General features: G+C 37.4%; 1 protein-coding gene and 1 non-coding gene across 2 annotated transcripts in view; one reads left to right on the top strand and one right to left on the bottom strand.

Annotated features, from left to right (window-relative positions):
- Positions 1–16,331, top strand: part of NAALADL2 (N-acetylated alpha-linked acidic dipeptidase like 2) — a 979,797-nt gene that overhangs the window by 184,139 nt on the left and 779,327 nt on the right. The window lies entirely within an intron of this gene.
- Positions 6,660–6,766, bottom strand: LOC111726750. The gene has a single exon (XR_002774452.1). It is a non-coding gene; the product is annotated as a U6 spliceosomal RNA (small nuclear RNA).

Raw genomic sequence — 16,331 nt, 5'->3', positions numbered from 1 at the left:
CCTGCAGGCCCTGCACGTTCACGGGGCCTGCACACCATGCACATTCATAGGACCTGCACGTCCTGCACGTTCACGGAGCCTGCATGCCCCTGCACGTTCACGGGGCATTTTCATTCTCTCTCTCTTTCCATCTTAATTTTTCTGTAAGCTTGAAAAGTTGTTTTTTATTCATGCCATGGCCTTATTTTCTGCAACTGGCTCTTGGAATACATTAATATTGATATTTTGCATATCATGGATATAGCACTTTTCAGCCTGAAAATTTACTTTTCATGCTGATGCTATGTTTTCTAGGTCTAGTGTCTGGAATACATTATTATTAACAGCATTTTAAAATACACTGTTCTTCATTTGGCACTTTTTATCTTCAAGGACCTTAAGACCTTAAGAATATATCTAGTCTAAGTGGTTCCTGTGGTTCAAAGGAGTAGGGCACCGGCCCCATATGCTGGAGGTGGTGGGTTCAAACCCTGCCCTAGCCAAAAACTAAAAAAAAAAAAAAAAAAAAAAAATCTATCTAGTCTAATTAATACTTTTTGCATCTCTGAAATGTTGATTTATAAGAAAATCTACATTTTGCATGCTGAGATGGAAGAAACCATGTTCAAGCATGCCGATTTCAGGGATGGATGTTTGTAGAACAACTTGGAGTTTTGCTCTGAGCAGCCGTCCCTTCTTCTCTAGGCATCTCTAGGTAATCACCAATTACACAAAACTTGGAGGTCTACAGATTTTTGTGAGGATCACCAGAAGCCAGTGCTGCAGCCAGAGCCTGCCTCAGCTGTTAAGCAGTCTGAGTGACCTTGTACTGCTGTATGACAGGCAGGCAGCCTGAAAACAACAGAGAGAGAAAGACGGGGTGGGGGGCAGCATCCTCGGAAGTTTATTTCTATGCATTTTTTTCACATAGTTACACAATGACGTTTCAGCTTTGAGTAGATGACTGCCTGGTTCTCTCTCTGAGCTTTCTAGACACTCTTTAGAGGTACATATAAATAGAAATTAAAGGCTAGATCATCGGTAACTTCCTCTCTGCCTATATCTGTATTTATAGACTTCAGCTTTGTTGAAGTATAATTAGGGTGACAGATTTTAACATCGGTAAGGCGGGACAACATGGCCAGGGGGCGGGGTGGGGACAGGGCGGGGGTGGGGCAGGGGACCCGGCAGGGCAGGGCCTGACAACAATGCAAACTTTGATAAGCAGTTCTCGATAATCACTTCTCAGCAATTATTTGTTATCATTACAGTTTAACGTTATAAAATTAACAAAAATAATATAAAACTTATGTTCTGGATAAATAGCCACATGGCAGCCGAAAACCGTATATTCCCTCTTGTTCTCCCGCTCCTTTGTGCATTCTTTCCAAAAATCGGAACTTTTTTAAAACGCTGCAGGACGCTGGACAAATTGTTGAAAAGCGGGACTGTCCTGCCAAAAGCGGGACGTCTGGTCACCCTAAGTATAATTGACAAATGAAATTGTAAATATTCAAGGTGTATGACATCTTTTGATACACGTATACATTGTGAAATTATTGCCATACTCAAACTAAATCTATCACCTCACGTCTTTATGTTTATCTCATCACATGATGAGAGTACTCCTCCCAAATTTCAGATATAAAACAGCATGATTAACTATTGTCACCATGCTCTAGATTAGGTCCCTAGAACTCTTTCACCTTCTAACTATGGGTCTGTGCCCTCCTAGCGGACACTTCCCCACTTCCGAGGCCCTGGCAATCAATCGCCCTCCTACTGTCCGCTGCTGAGTTTGTCTTAACGCAGTTCCCCACACGTGCGCTCATGCGCTGTTTGTCTTCTGCGTCTGGCTTATTTCATTTAGCACAATGTCTTCTAGTTTCATCCATGTGGTTGCTAATGGTAAGATTTCCTTCTTATTTAAAGCCAAATCATGTTTTATTTTATTTACATATTCACACAAGGCACTTTATTTTATGTATTGGGTTTCCCTACTCTGACTATTGTTAACAACACTAGAATGAACAGGAAAGTGCAGTTATCTCTTTGAAACACTGATCTTATTTCATTGAATATATACCCCAAATTGGGTTTGCTGGATCATACTATAGTTCTGTTTTTAATTTTTGAGGAACCTTCATACTCTTTTCCCTAATGACTATACCAATTTACATTCCCACCAGCATAAAGACTCCCTTCACTCCACATCCTCACCAACACTGTTATCTTCTGACGTTTTGATGGTGGGCGTTCTAACAGACATGTGATGATAGTTATTGTGGTTTTGGTTTGTACTTCCTTGATGATTAGTGATGTATTTTTTATACACCTGTGGACCATTTTTATGTCTTCTTTGGAAAAATGTCTATTCAGGTTCTTTTCCCACTTTTAATAGAATTATTATTATTGTTTTGCTATTGAATTGCATGAGTTCCTTGCATATTTTGGGTATTAATCCCTTATTGGATAAATGGTTTGTAAATATTTTTTCTCATTCTGTGCACTGCCTTTTCAATTTGTTGATTATTTCCTTTCCTGTGCAGAAAGTTTTAGTTTGGTACAGTCCTACTTCTTTCTTTTCTTGTGTGTGGTTTTGGTGCCAAATCCAAAAGAGTCGTTACTAAGACCAGTGTCGTGACGATTTCCCCTCAGGGCTTTCACTGAGGTTCTTAATCCATTTTGAGCTGATTTTTGTGTATGGTGTAAACTAAGGATCATTCTTTTGCACGTGGATAATCCATTTTCCCAAGACCATTTGTTGAAGAGGCCATTTTTCCACATTTTGTGTTCTTGGTGCCCTTGTCAAATCAGTTAATCAAATATTTAAGTATTGTAGACTTTCCATTCTGTTCCAGTGGTCTGTGTTTATGTCAGTGCCAAGCTTTTTGATTACTGTCGCTTTGTAATATGATCTGAAATCAGGAATGTAATGTCCCTCCTCTGCTCTTCTTGCTCCAGACTGCTGAAGCTATTCAGTGTCTTTGGTAACTCAGTATAAATCTTAGAATAGTTTCTTCTGTTTCTGTGAAAAATGCCATTGGATTTTTTATAGGTTTTGAGTTGGATCTGTAGATTTCTTTGGGTAATGTGGAGATGTGACAATACTGATTCTGCCAATCCAGGAACACAGGCTATCTTTCCATTTATTTATACCTTTTCAATTATTGATGTCTTTTTCCATTTATTTATGTCTTTCTTTCATTTTAGAGTTTTCATTGTACTGATCTTTAACCTCTTTGGTTAAATTTGTAGCTAAGTTTTTTTTCCATTCTTTTTGATGAAAGAATGGGCATTCTCACAGATATGTGGTGCTAGTTCATTGTGGTTTTGGTTTGTACTTCCTTGATGATTAGTGATGTATTTTTTATACACCCATGGATCATTTTTATTGTCTTCTTTGGAAAAATGTTTATTCAGGTTCTTTGCCCACTTTTAATAGAGTTATTATTATTGTTTTGCTATTGAATTGCAGGAGTTCCTTGCATATTTTTGGTATTAATCCCTTATTAATTAATCCTTTATTAATCCCTTATTGGATAATCCCATATAAATGGGATTGTTTTCATAATTTAATTTTTTGTCTTTTGTTGTTAGTCTATAGAAACCCAACTTTTTTGTGTGTTGATTTTGTAAGGGATGAACTCTATTTTATACCTGTCTTCTATTTTAAGCTTCATCTCAGATCCTGAACTGGAATCAAATATTGGAGATGAGAAGAATGAATGGAAAGCTTTCCCTCACTCATCTCCAACCTGAGCTCATCCTGCTGTTTGGATATTTACGTTGCCTCTGCCATCACATCACATTTGTTGGAATACTTAGACCACACATGGATTTCCTATCTTTCTCTCTCCTTAGCTATCTTGTGTCCTGCAAGCAGGCACTGCAACTATTATATTATCTTGCTGGTAATGCATTAATCATAAGAGTTTTGAACCACCACATAAAATATTAAAACTTTCATATATATATATATATATATGCCCAGGGAGATATATATATATATATATATAAAATTTATATTGTATAATTTATATTATATACATATATATGCATATATGCCCCAGGATATTTCATAATTTTATATATATGTGTGTATATATATATATTTGTAGAATTTTATATCTTTTCCATCATTTCAGATATTTTTATAGATGCATTGATAAGCTTTGTTTTAACTATTGAAAACTAATGAACACACTTTCTAATACTATGTTTATATGATTATTATTTTCTGTAGGTCTATGTGGGTTGACTGCATCCATAGAAAATGTGGTAGCAAGAGAAATATAATAGCATCAAAACTTAACAGATTGGTTTTAATCTATTTCTAGCATTTTTTATTTCTGAGTCTTACTCAATTGGTACTGTGTCTTATTGCCCAAACAGTTCTGTCCATTATGTTTCATTTTAATTTTGGTGAAGTTTCTCCTTGAGTAATTATAGTCACATAGACTCAGGGGGCAAACTTCCTGATATTTTTAACTTGAAAATTATTTTCCCTTCATAATAGGCTGATAATTTAGATGTTTATGCAGATTTCTCACTTTATATTTTATCCCCCATCTCACTAAAACCCTGAAGACATTATTTTCGTACATGCCACTTTGCCAATAACAGCTCTAATCATTGATGGATTCTTATTCTTTTGTAGAAAAATCTGTTTTTCCATAAAGGCCTTTAGGATTTTCTCTTTTCCTTTGAACTTACAAAGTTTCACAGTGATATAACTAGAAGTGAACCTTACTTTCATCCTGGGTCATACTCTCTATGCATACTCAATCTAAAGACATGAATACCTATTTTGTGGGAATTTCATCCAACTAATTCTTTTGTTCTATCTTTCTCTTCAGTTGTCCTTGTGATCTCCTGGTATAGTATTCCTGTTCTATCAGTGGGAGCCCCAGGTTGTATTCCTGTTCTATCTGTGGAAGCCCCCATTACATACCCCTTCTATCTATGGGAGTCCCAGGTCATATTCCCTTTCTATCTGTGGGACCCCAATTTGTCTGACTTTCATTTACATAGTCTTTCTGTTGTTGTTTCCCCCCCCAAACATTGGGGTATCCCCTTGATCATTTGCCTTCTGGGTTACTAGTTTGGTAATTACTAGTGTTCATTTCATTATTGTCAAAAACTGTGGAGGGTCTAAGATTTTAACCTACTTTCAAGGTAGTAAGTTAGTCTGTCACAATTTCATTCATACTGGCAGAAGACATGAGACTCTTACACCAGAGAAAACGGAGTTATTACTCGCAGTGTAGCAAGCATCAGGAGAATCAGTATATGTATTTGTGTCAGTTCTCCTGCCCTTCATTCCCACGGGGAGTATGGTTTAGCCCAGATATCTACTCAAAAATTGCAAACAAGAAATTCCTAGCTTAGAGGACTAACATCTTTTAAAATGAGCAGGAAACAATACTGCTTTCTGCTCCAGAGGTGAACAGCATCTCTACCTTCCAAGGTTAAAAGCAAACCTGCCCTTTGCTCTGGAGAAAAACACCATTACTTGTGAAGTATGGTGGCTCACATCTTTAATCCCAGCACTATAAAAGACAAGGTGGGAGAAGCACTTAAGACCAAAAGTTTGAGACCAACCTAAGCAATATTGAGAGATGTGTCCTTACAAAAAAATAAAGACAAATTAGCAAGGAATGGTGTCACGAGCCAGCTACTCAAGAGGGTGAGGCAGGAGGGTTGCTTGAGCCTGGGAATTAGAGGCTACAGTGAGCTATGATGACACCACTATATTTCAGCCTGGGTGACAGAGCAGGACACTATCAAAAACAAAGAAACAATCAGACAAACAAAAATCTACTATCATATTTTCCAATGCTTCTTACTATTCAAATAGTAAAACCATAGAAAAGAGAATCTGAAACAAAAGGTAATCAGTAAAGGTAATCAGAGCCTTGGTCTGTAAGACATTTGCAGATAAGAGAAACCCAAGAAGAATCTCCCCACCATTATGTCCAATTTTTTTTATTAAATTATAGCTGTGCACGTTAATCTAATCATGGGGTACAATTGGAAATATTTTCATCAAACTGATTAACATAGCCTTCACGGCATGGCATTTTCTTAGTTATTGTGTTAAGACATTTATATTCTACACCTGGTGAATTTCACATGTACCCTTGTAAGATGCACCTTAGGTGTGGTTCCACCAATTACTCTCCCTCCACCCATCCTCTCCCCTACCCTACCCTCCCTCTCCCCTTTCCCCTTCTTCTTGGGCTATAATTGAGTTATAGCTTTCATATAAAGAAAGCTATAAATTGGTTTCATAGTAGGACTGAGTACATTGGATACTTTTTCTTCTATTCTTGAGATACTTTGCTAAGAAGAATATGTTCCAGCTCCATCCACGTAAACACGTAAGGGGTAAAGTCTCCATTGTCCAATTCTTAACTTTTTAAATTTTAGAAATATATTTTAGCTTTTAGAATCTGATGTTTGTATTGTATTTGATTTATTTTCACAGGACTGCTCTGGAGAGTGTAGGAAAGTATAATATTATCTTTAAGGTGATTTTTAAGAGCTATCTTCTATTTTCAGTGTTCCTTAAACCTTTTTTTCATATGTAACCTTGGGTATTTGTTCAAATGCAGATTTGAGTTTAGTAGGTTTCAGGACTTGAGATTCTAAATTTCTTTCTTTCTTTCTTTCTTCTTTTAAGTATGGAACACTTCATGAATTTGCATGTCATCCTTGTGCAAGGGCCATGCTAATCTTCTCTGTTTCATTCCTATTTTAGTATATGTGCTGCCAAAGTGAGCACAGGATTCTACATTTCTAATGAGATCCTGGGAATGCAGTGCTGTTGGGTTTGGGGCAGAAATGTGAATATCAGGGTTTATGACCTTTGTTTCCTAAGGAGCCAGTTCTATTTGTTTAGTTTATCTTTTCATACTTTAAATTTTCTTCATAAAGCCACCCTTGTCCATATTTGTGAATAGACTTCTCCCTGGGAGAAGTGACTTTGTATTCCTTCTCAGAAAAAAGAAGCTTCACAGAGGATAAAGATGAAGAAAGGCCCTCCAAAAATATCTTTCTCCATAATAGCAAAAAGCACACCAGCAAAAACTGTCAAATTCAACATTTTCAGATGAACAGATCCAAAGGCCTGCAACAATCCAAGGAACATTTATTGAATAAAAAAGCTGAGTTTCAGTAGCAAGAGTCAGCTTTGTGGCATTTAAGTTGCCCTATTTTCACCACCTTCTTTCCATCTCTGTGGTAGCTTTGAACACCATCATGCCTGTAAACACAGTGAAAGCCAAGAGCCTAGCTGTCTGTCTTATCTATATGGGCAGCTACAACACAGCACTATAGATTGGGTGGCACTATATAAACTACAGAAATTTAGTTAATATACAGCACTATATAATTAATATAGTTAATTAGTTAATATACAGCACTATATAAACTACAGAAATTTAGTTTTCCCAGTTCTGGAACCTGGGAAGTCCAGGATAAAGTGCCAGCAAATTTAGCATCTGCTAGGGCCTGATTCCTACTCACTGGAATCTTCTTCTCACTGTCCTCACATGGTGGAGGGTGAGGGATTGCTCCAAGATGTCTCTTATAAATTCACTAATTCTGCTCATGAGAACAACAGCCTCTGACCTAGTCACATCCCACAGGCTCCACCTCCGAACAGCATCACAGGAGGATTGGAATGTCACAAATATTTGACCAGTAGCACAGTCACTGGAGGCAAATCAGTCACTTTGGAGTCCCCCCAAAGCAACGTTCTAACAGAATTGCTATTATTTCATCTGTCCAGCTAAATGAACTTTTTGAAAATAATAAAATACATGTATTTCCCCTAGTAGAGTGATGATGGTTATTGGTTAGGCAGGGAATTTGGTGAGTAAAATTTCTTTTTTTTTTTCCTCACTGGTTGATAGGTCTGTGATAATTTGATTCTTCAAGTATTTACTGAAAATATACTTAAATGAAAGACATCATATTAGTCAATTTCCTGATGCTGAGAAATCCCATGTATTTTAAAAATTGATTGTGACACATCAACCAATATATAACTTTTTCCCCAAAATGCTAAAATAAAGCAAATATCACACAAACTTTATGTATTTAACCCAAATTCAAGTTTTAGTGAGTCAGAAAGTTTTAGATGAAATTTTAATCAAATCTTCAAAATAATTTTGCCTTTAATATTTTGACGAAGTGGTATAGACCAAAGAATGAAATTAGCTGACATGATTTTATATTATTAAAGCATAGGTGAAAATCTGGCCTTTTCTAGTCTTCCCCGATTCCTGTACTGATATTCTCTTTCATATATTCACAACTGGCAAATGCCTAGTTTTAAATAACACATTTGTGTGTGACCTTTTAAGAAAATTACCAATGTCTTTGTTTAGAGTGCAGAGGGCATGGATTTCACAGAGCGTTTCCCACTAAATGGAGTATATTACTCCAGCATCAGAGGGGTGTTGTCAGGAAGTGGCACTTCATTAAGATAATGTGACCTTTAGAATGTTCTTCCAACCTTTTCCCATGTCTTTGGTAATGGAATTTGTACTTTAAGTTCTGTAGTTTTTTGAGAAGTTGAAAATAAAAAATAATTGAAAGCTATGCTTTTTATTTCACTTCAGCTATACATTATGTATGGTTTTTTTTTTTCTCCCTAAAATGGCAAAAAATGTCAGGTAAAGGATTTTTGTTCAAACTAGGGATTATCTGCCAGGAAAATGTCTCTTAGAGTTAAAATGAAATTGGCAAGTTTATGCCTATTGTGGAAAGGAAGAAAGGGAGAAAATGGCTATGTCGAAGAAGGTAAAAGTTATTCTTTTTTCTCCTGCATTTATAAAAAGTTGAGAAGGGCCCCCAAAGCCTTTTTTCTTGTTGTTATGACAGTGAGATAGTGTGTTTGTGTGCTTGCTGTAGTAACTTGAAATTGTTCATTCAGAGCTATCTTTGATAGTTAGAGATGGAACTTCCAAAACCACTTTTATGGTTAGTCCAAGCAGACAATTTAATGGAAAGAGGAAAGAAAATGACCGTTCTAGTTAGACCGGAAGTAGCATCTCTCAGGAACCATTTATGTGTCATTTGGTTACTTACAGGATTAAATTTGACAATCAAAGTTCAGTGTTTCATGTGAATATTTTAAAATGTATTTACAGTCAAGTATTGTTTCTATTTTAATATGTAGATATGCTCAAGTGCCAGAACATGTATTTCTTAATTGTAGTTTTAGCAACTATAACATTGAAATTCTCTTTTTAATGTACTTGAAATGCAGCATTCATATTATAGCCTCAAATTGGCAGCATTATGTCAAAAATCAGAGCCAGATAATGGCAAGAAAGTGAATAGAGAGTTTTTGATTTTTCTCCTAGATATGTGGCTTTAGACCAACCATTTAGTTTGCTAAGCTGTAGTTCTTCTATTAGAAAAAGAACAATATAAGTTAGGGATGTGCTTAGCTGCAAGGATAATAATTCTCCGTGATCCACAGGGCACATCCAAAGAACTTGGCAAGTACCCGAAGCCTGACATAGCACTGAGCCCTGTGTATATTGTCTTTTCTTTTACATACATGCCTCTGATGAAGTTTAATTTACAAGTTAGGCACAGTAAGAGATTAACAACAATTATAACAAAATAGAGCAATTACAGTACTTTACTGTAAACAAAGTTACGTGAATGTGGTCCTTCCTCACTGTATCATGTTCTGCTTTTTTCGCGTGATGATGTAAGATGATAAAGTGTCCAGGTGAGGAGATAAATGACCTGATGTTATACTGTTATTGGCCTCCTGCCAGTATGTGGTCTGGCCTTCTGAGGTCATCAGCTTTACGTGTTCCTGGATGTTGAGCCACAATGCCACTGATGGTTTGATGTCAGGAGCAGACAGCACAGATGAGTATCAGGCAGGTGGCACATACAGCATGGATAAGCCAGACCTGGGGATAGATCATCTCTTGGTATGATGGGTCAGGACAAAGACAGATTTTGTCACAATCCTCAGAGGGGTGTGCAATTACCTATAAGTTGTTTATTTAAAGAACTTTCTATTTAAAATGTTCAGATCATGGTTGACTGTGGGTAAGTAAAACCATGGAAAGCAAAACCATGAATAAAGAGGGTGACTGTAACAGAAAACCTGGCTACGTGGTTCAAAAATACAGACAGGTCGAGTTTTCTCAGATGAGCAGAGGACGGGATGTGGATGGTCCAGCTGGCCGAGGCTATGGTCAGGGACTCTGTTCTCTCTAGCAGTCATTCTTTTGTTGTGTGGTTGCACCATCATTGTCACAAGATAACTGTTAAACTTCCATAACATGGGCATTCCAGGCAGGAAAAAGGGAAAGACAAGAGTTTTCTCCTGATGAGCTTTTATTTTTAATGAAAAGGGGATTTATCCCACGCTGATTTCTTGCTATACCTCATTAGCCAGAATTATGTCCTCTACCTTCTCCTGCAGGAGAGTCTGGGAAGTGAAGCCTTTGGCTCACTGGACTGTACACTACAGGGAGACATGGGAGAAAGTTATCCATAAGGACTGCTGATTCGACTAATCTATAATGTGGACCTAAACTAAATACAGCACATGCTGGAATCATGTTCTCTCATTTGACATTGCTTTGATATAATTTTGTTGAGAAGGAAAAGAACAATGATCCCCGGCTGTTCCCAGTGATGTGGAGTCCGCACATTTTATTCCTGAGCGGGATTCTTCTGGGTACTCTGGCTATGTCCCATGCCCCCCCAACGTGCATGTGAGGCTATATAGCACCTCTGAATGGTCCCAGTCTGAATGAGACTAGGTGTGACGGATCCTGTGATGGCTGGGGCCCTGTCCCAGATTGGCTTCCAGAGATTCCCCCTCAGCTGCACAGAGAGGCTCTGGCCACCACGCCCTTGAGCTGAAATAATTGAGTAAATAATTATTGTACTTGTGTTTATCAATCTTTCTTAAATGTACATGCACTTCACATTTATTTCAATGTTCAGTACTTGAAGTGTTTTAGGTCTTTATTTAGAAGTTTGGTAATGTTTTTGTGACTAGAAATATTCCCTAGGAGCTTAGCTATTGTTAAATGTGGTAGTGAATGGTAAAATTAGTTTCATTATAAGTCTTTATGTATAAAGTCACAAGAACTTACTGATGACATTAAGTTAGGAATTAACCATTTTACACATAAAGCTTCTACTATCTAACATACTAAGATTTTAGAAATAGTATTAACTCAACTGAGAGGAGTTCATATTGCCACTATATTTTTATTATAGCCATATCTAATTGAGAGTGTTATCTTTAATTTTGAGTGCCCAGAAGAGGTAATGTATCTTTAAAAATTTGTTGGGAAGATGTGATTTGTATTAAGAATTTAATGTAAGAAAGAGCTAAAAAAATATTTCGGCTGTTTTACTTGGAGAAGATAACACTTAGTAGAGGCATAGAGCTATCTAAATATTGGATATTTGAAGAGGAAAATATATTTAGTATGGGTTAACAAAGCCAGCATCAGTGAGGAAGATAAATTCTTATAGATGATGTGTATAGATCCCTCTAACCCTAAGATTTGAACATTTTTTCCATTTACAAGTATAGCCACATATAGGTAATTCTTTAATAATATGTTAGTTTTCTATTGTTGCATGATAAGTTACCACAGACTTGGTGGCTTAGAGCAAGGCACTTATTATCTACATTTCCATGGGTCAAGAGTCCAGGCTTGGCTTAGAGGAGCGCCCTGCCTTAGGTTTCACAAGGCTGAAATCAGGTTTGGCCAGGTTGCATTCCCCTCAGGAGCTCACAGTTGTCTGGACATGGTTTTTGGCCAAATTCAGTTCCTTTCAATTATCGGAACGGAGGCCTTCAGTTCCTAAATGTCACCTACAGTCTCTTGTCCCATGGCCCTCTCTGTAGGCAGTTAATATCATAGCAGCTTCTTCAAGTTGGCAGGTGAGTTTCTCCCTCCAGTCAGCCGAGACAGAGAGTCAGAGGCTTACCTAACATAACCTCATCATATGAGTGCCATCCTTTGTCATATTATATTATTTTGTAGCTAATCACACTCATGGAGAAGGGATCACAGAACAATGTGGACTTCAGGAGGTGAAACTTCTTGGAGCTACCCCAGGATTTGTTGTTCACACAAATGGTGCATGGAATTGATTTTGGGAGTACAACGAAGGTAAAATTGGACTTGGGCTTTCAGATAACCATTTGGCTTCAAAGCTTAAGTAAGAATTAAGTGAACATTTAAGAAGGGAGCCTTAACAGAAGTGGAAGAGCTGTTTTTGTGTCTAATTGTAGACAAGGTAGGTAGCTTTGACACTGACTACTTTAGAATAGGGAGGACATGACTTGAAGGTAATGGGAGACTGTTTCTTATCAAGATATGACTCATTCAGTAATAATCAATTAGGCAAGAACTCTCATACTCTGGATACTATTAGAAAAAACAGAAAGTAATAAATACCAAGTACGAACATGGTAGAGTTTTCATTATTTTGTCATTTTGTTACAGTCATTATCAACCTAACAAAAGTGCCTGGAATAATCATTCCAACATTCAGTTTGCACAGAGTAGTGTCCATCTGAGAAGCCAAAGAACTCTAGATGTATTCTTATACCTCAAGGTAATCACGATCTGCTACTACTTTTTCTACTTTCAACCTTGTCACCAAATCTCCAAATATCTTCATCATGGAGCCAGCATGTCGAAAAGTTCCAGTGATGTAAGAGTCTTTCTGTATTTTCCCCGACTTCCTTCACTACTCTTACCCTATTGACAATTTATAACCCCTGCACCATCTGGGGAACAGACTGTTGGCTGCCAAGTAGACTCATTAACATTCCCCTCCAGGAACTCTCGTGGTTTAATTAGGCTGTCGGCTGGATTCAGGCAGCGAGAGCCTTAGGTGGCTGTGTAACAAATCCATGACTCCATGCATTCAGATGTCAAGGTCACTTAGATTTCTGCTTATACTCAATACAAGAAAGGGAATCCAGATGGCTGGCTACTCAAATCCAAGTTATCAATGACTTCACCTTAAAGGGGACTTTCCACAGTTAATTGAGACACTAAGTTATTCCCCAACAAACCCACAGCTGTCACTACTTATTGTTTGACGGTCTTCTAACCTGAAGGTCTTCTAACTTTCCTGTCAAAATTAGTCAATAGTGATCGTAGAATAGCCTCCAAACCCTGTACTAAAATTACTGTATAATAATAATTAAATACATACAATTAATAGAATTCTCTGAGGACAGATTGTTGAATTGTTAGCCCTCTAGATATATTTGATTGGGGTAGAATAATGGTCTTTTTTTCAATGTTAAACTGGTAAAATTCTACTGTAAGAAAAATGCCTCTCAGTTGAACGTTTTGGTTCATTTTGAATAAACATTTTCTAACTGTCACACATTTGAAGGAAAGGGGAAAAAAGGTTATTAGGCCAAATACCAACTCAAGGCTTTCCATATCTAGAGACAGAAACATTATCAGATGTTGCCAACCAACTTTAATACTTTTGGCTGAATTAAGTATTCTTCTGTCATCTGATTCATTCATTTTATTCATTCATTTGTTAAATATTTATTGATTATTTCTCTTCACCTAGTTTCTGGCTGATGTGCTATGAAAATAACTGTGACTCAAAGTAGGCTTTGAGCAAGTCTCCATTCTGGAGGGGATGGGTTATTCGTGAAAGAATCATGAAAACCAAATATAATCACAGAAACAAGTAGACATATCTATAACCCCAGATGTCAGAATTGATCATGTTGATCAGATCTGGTGAACAGAAAGAAAAAATAAATCGGGTGATACTGAGACAACAGTCGTGGAAGAGAGACAGGGAGATCCTTCTGAAAAGAGCACCATGGGCCAACGCTCTGAGTCCAGGAAGCAAGGTTCACCTGTAGGAAGTGGGAAGGTCCACTTTCAGAAAAAGGGGGATTACCATGAGGGGGCCTAAGGAAAGGTGGTCTGGGTCTGCTTAGATTTGTTATCTGTTTTATCTGTGGCGGCTTCATAATCTTTGTGAGTCTAGGGGAGTTGTCAGTGCTGCTGCTTTATAGTGTGCAAGGCCCAAGGAATCATCTTTAGCCCTAACTGTTAAGTAACATACCAGTCCTTTGTGTGAAGACAAGGCTTTTCAAACTACTTAACCTATTACTGTATTTACTTATTTCTTTCATTTCTTCAAACACAGTTCATTAACTCCTCTTTCCCTCTCCCCAGTTCTGCAGAGGAAATGAAATATTCTGTTCTCTCTATATAATCATTTATTCTCTCGGTGATTATAGACGTCAGTAGTGGACTTTGTGCTGTGTTCACTTGGTGTTCATTTGATGAATGCACGTGTGGGCACACATGTGCTCATTTATCCAGCACTGTATTTATCATGCACTCACCGGCTCTTCCCAAGAGAAAGATGAAAGGGTATTCACAGGCTGCCAGAGCAATCACTCTTGGGGTTTAAAATACTAAACTCTCCTCCCTTCCAAATCAAATATCAGTTAAAAAGTACCTGTGGAGAAAGAAAGGAAGAATGATTTTTAAGTACAAAGAGATTTAGAATTTAATGTACATGTTCAAGCTTTCCTTTTACCAAAAAAGCTCATAGAGTACAAACAGTCTATCAAGTACCCTAGAAATTGCAAATGCTACATCTGACATCTGGGCATTGTTTTAAAGTTTTTTCAATTAATTCTTTTGCCCTGGGTAATTATTTAAATTTAATCTTAATTGTATTAGTAGTATGCTGTGCTTAATAATATTTAATGTTAAAATATTCATATGGGTAAAATATATAACTCAAATGTTCTTTAAAATCTGACCACTATGGTTAATAATGGCTCTATGTTAGGTATTACATTAGCTACAAGGTATGTATAGTAGAATAATATCTGGAAGCCAGGGTGGACCACAAGCTGCTATGAGTTCATATAAAGAAATTTGTTTAAAAGGCATAATATATCTGAAACGTTATAAATACATAGTCCTGTGGTCATCATTAATTTTTCTGTCTTTATAAAAAAATTAGAATATGAGATATTTAAGAAGAGAGCAGAGCAAGGCAACCACATTCGTTAAAATTCCAGAAAATATTACCAATGGGAAAAGCCTAAATGAATTGGAATCAGTTCATGTGAGGATGAAAAAGCTAATGGTCTTTTCATAAGTCGATAATGTCAAGCCTCAGGAAAAGTGTTTTATAAGCAGGGTTGTGATCAGCTGGTTATTATTCAGTGAAAATAAAGTATGAGAAAATAAATCTAAATTGGAATTTTAAACAGGAAAGTATTCCAGCGCCGATGCCATTGCTGTTATATGTGCTCTCCGTTTTCTGTGCACAGTCCTTGTCCAGAAACACCTCCAACTCACAGCCTTCTGATGTCCTCTGAGGGCTGCCCGCTGCGGGGCAGGAGAGACGGAGTGCTGCACAGCCTCATGAATGTCTGGTGACCAGGGAGAGGGTGTGAGTGAGGAGAACGGCACCAGTGGTGCCCATGTTTAAATCAGGAGACATCTACTCTTACGACTGTTTCTCAGTCTTAGGAAATTTACATGATTTCTCTTGTCTTTCATTCATTTCCTAAGTATAAAAAATAAAATCAGTAATTCAGTCTCATTGGGCCAATTGCGCAAAAGTATTTTTTTTAAAGCCACAAAATTATATACTGTAGCAAATCCATGAGCGAGTGTCCATGTAATTTTGCCTGCTTTGGCCATTCCTGAGTTGCACTCATGAGAGCCTTCCATTAAAGGAGATACGCAGATGCCCTTGGGTAAATTCAAACAGCTGGGCTTTAACCACAACTTGCCCTCCTAGATCAGAGCAGCGGAGGTGCGGGGTCACAGGTGCAAGGCAGGCCCGCAGTTTTTCGGTAAGTTTCATTAAGAAAGTGGAGGAGTCTTGTTTTCTTCCATTTAGCATTTCAAAAAATGATTATTGTTAGATCAACGGGAAGAGTTGGTGTGTGAACTTCAAATGCAAAGAGGATAGATGTCTAGTGCTGGAATCTTTTCTAATTTAGCCTTACTTTTTGAACATGGTGATAAAGAGAGCAACTTATCCTAAAGGAAAGCTCCGGGAGTTGTTCTAGTTAAATAATGTATTTCTGTCATGCTGGCAGGATTACTGGTAGAGAAAGAAACTCAAGGTCATAGGCCTTAGTGTTTTTCTCATTCTGTGGTAATCTTAGTTTTGGAGATTGTTGGCTCAGCTAGTTCTTAGCTAAATGTTAGAAAGATAAATTTCAGCCTGGGCTTGTGACACCACCTAACTTATAATAATGATTGTTATCAGTGCCTCTCTATTCTGTCTGGAAAGCAGGAGGTTTGGTTATGTGT

Source organism: Otolemur garnettii, unplaced genomic scaffold (genome assembly GCF_000181295.1).
Source record: "Otolemur garnettii isolate 467f Iridium unplaced genomic scaffold, OtoGar3 scaffold00078, whole genome shotgun sequence".
In the NCBI taxonomy this organism is placed as follows: Eukaryota; Metazoa; Chordata; class Mammalia; order Primates; family Galagidae; genus Otolemur; species Otolemur garnettii.
This window is presented reverse-complemented; position numbering and strand designations above follow the sequence as displayed.